This window comes from Camellia sinensis, chromosome 9, assembly GCF_055761805.1.
Source record: "Camellia sinensis isolate YWXY chromosome 9, ASM5576180v1, whole genome shotgun sequence".
NCBI lineage: Eukaryota > Viridiplantae > Streptophyta > Magnoliopsida > Ericales > Theaceae > Camellia > Camellia sinensis.
This window is the reverse complement of record NC_138969.1, coordinates 77,880,389-77,882,751: the sequence shown is the minus strand read 5'-3', so window position 1 is coordinate 77,882,751 and position 2,363 is coordinate 77,880,389. Positions and strand designations below refer to the sequence as shown.

Here is a 2,363-nt window from a genome sequence, read left to right as displayed (position 1 = left end):
TTGCCTAACATATATGAGATGATCTATTCAAAGACAAAATATTATCATGCTACAAGATAGTTCCCAAGCATTTCCTCCCAAAAAAAATATAATACATACTAATCACGAATCCATCAATACATCCAACTTCATAAGCAATTTTTACAATCAACCTCCTTCATAAAAAAAAGGGTAAGCTTACATCCTAGAATGACCCTAAGCAAAACCTCAACCACAAGATGCCCACCTGTGATCCTTCAAAAATTCTAGTCTTCCAAGTTGAGGCGAGCCACACAAAAGTCTATGAATCTAAAAAAATTATTTAAAAGAATGAGCTAAAGCCCAATGAGTATACCAATACCATGGAGTTATAAAACTTGCTCCTACAAATAGGGTTCAAAATAAAGATACTAAACATAAGAGCCTAATTGGACTTAAATTTATACAAAATAAAAATAAAAATGATGAAATACAATTTTCATAAAACGTTATCAAGATTTTTCCAAGGAATCTCATAAGGCAGAAAAAAAAAATACATTTGGATAATGAAAGTAAACAAAAATATAACTTTTCAATACATTAAGATTTCCTGTCCATCATACAATCCACTACATAGCCTTAGGGTCGCGTTACCTCGCGATTTAGGTGGTGACGGTACCGTTACCCAAAACATAACCATAGGAACATAGCTCATGTCATCGTAGCACTTCAATTCTTGTTTCAATGTTTCGGTCCCCAGGACCCCTTATACATACAATGACCCTTATGGTCCTTAAAACATTTCGGTCCCCAGGACCCCAAAGCATTTTGGCCCTTGTGGCCCCAAAGGCTATATTCGGTTATATGATCAATAAAATAAATACCCTCACATAACATTTCACTGTCATTCAATCATCATCATCATAAAATTTGAAAGACTCAACTTAAATAAATTCTCATAAAAAAAATTAATGCTTCATTATACAAATGAAATCATATCTTTATTAAAACTCAACCCTTGGCCTCAATAAATTTATAGCTTTTCTTTTTATACATATATCATGATGAAATGTATCATTCACTTCCTTTAATTCAAAAATTATTTTCAAACTTTGTAATAAAGATAGAGGTAAGGTAATTTCCATGGTAAGTATACTCACCTCCAAAAATAGCAAAAGTGTAGATTTGAAACTCTACAAATTAATTTCCAAGAGGTGGAGAGATGCCTTCCTCCAATCCTAACAATTAGTAAATAGGATCTCAAATTAGGAAAAACTTTCAATGAAAATTACAACATCTACAAAAATGATCCTAAATAAAATTATGCTAAGGAATGGCAAGCTAAAGAACTCCTCCAACTTTAAGTCACCCAAACAAATAACTTATCCAATCTCCATAACACCCATCCTTTGAACATTTTTGAGTTAGTAACTTTTTAAATATCCAATCAATTTATATGCACAATACCACCATCAATTTACTACAAAAGTCAAAAATCAACATTTTTGTATAAACTCAACAACTTAAGTAAAATCTCTTCAATCACTTATAAAATTCCTCCATAGAACATAGAGATACCCAATCCATCATTTATCAACTCAATTTCAACATATAAATTCCCTAACACCAAAATCCCCAATTTTTACATCACATTCAAACCCTAGATTAACCCAAAATCTTAATCTCCAAATCAACCATCAAATTGACCATTTTTTTTTTTTAAACATGTAAAACATTCATGGAAACTAATTGAGAGTATAAAATTCAACAAGCAAACCCCAAATCATAATAGATCAAAAACACAAAAATTTCATCATCTCTAACTCAAAATATGTAAAACCTTAAACTAAACTTTTAGAGAAAGATTCTTACCAAGTACAAGCCTCTAATCCATCAAGAAAATAAATCCCATGCTTTGATTCTTCAAAAGAGTAAGAAAAATCTAGAGTTGGTGCTTCTATTGTGTTATTTTCGGATGGATTCAAGGAGTGCCGACCGGACCCTTTTTCCGGCGAGATAAGGTGGCCGGAGGTGGTGGAGATGGTGGGTCAAGGTGGTGGTGTAAGGGTGGAGCAAAGGTGTGGTGTTTGGCCTCCAAGAAAGTAAAGGAAAATGAGAGAGAAAGTAGAGAGAAGTTAGAGAATGAAGAATGAAGAAAAAATCTGCACTTCTAATTTTTTTTTTTTTGTGTTGAAATGGGGTGTTTGGTTACACCTACCATCAAGTTTGGAGTTGGGTTTAGATATCCTAAATGGAGTTTAACATAGGAGTGTGTTTGGCTCTAGATGAAAAGTTGGGAATATTATAGTTGGGGTCTGCAACGTTAACGTCAATACGGTCAATCATTGAGAGTTGAAGCTTCTGTACATGAATACTCCGGAGAGAAACTCGTGAGGAAGAACAAC

The 2,363-nt window shown here is 33.2% G+C and overlaps 1 long non-coding RNA gene across 1 annotated transcript; it reads right to left on the bottom strand.

The window, feature by feature from the left end:
* LOC145798665 (uncharacterized) lies at positions 1-2,048 on the bottom strand. The gene is made up of 3 exons (XR_014340010.1): positions 1,831-2,048; positions 1,119-1,196; positions 1-288 (listed from the first exon to the last, which is right to left on the bottom strand). It is a non-coding gene; the product is annotated as an uncharacterized LOC145798665 (long non-coding RNA).
* Positions 2,049-2,363: the final 315 nt, after the last annotated feature.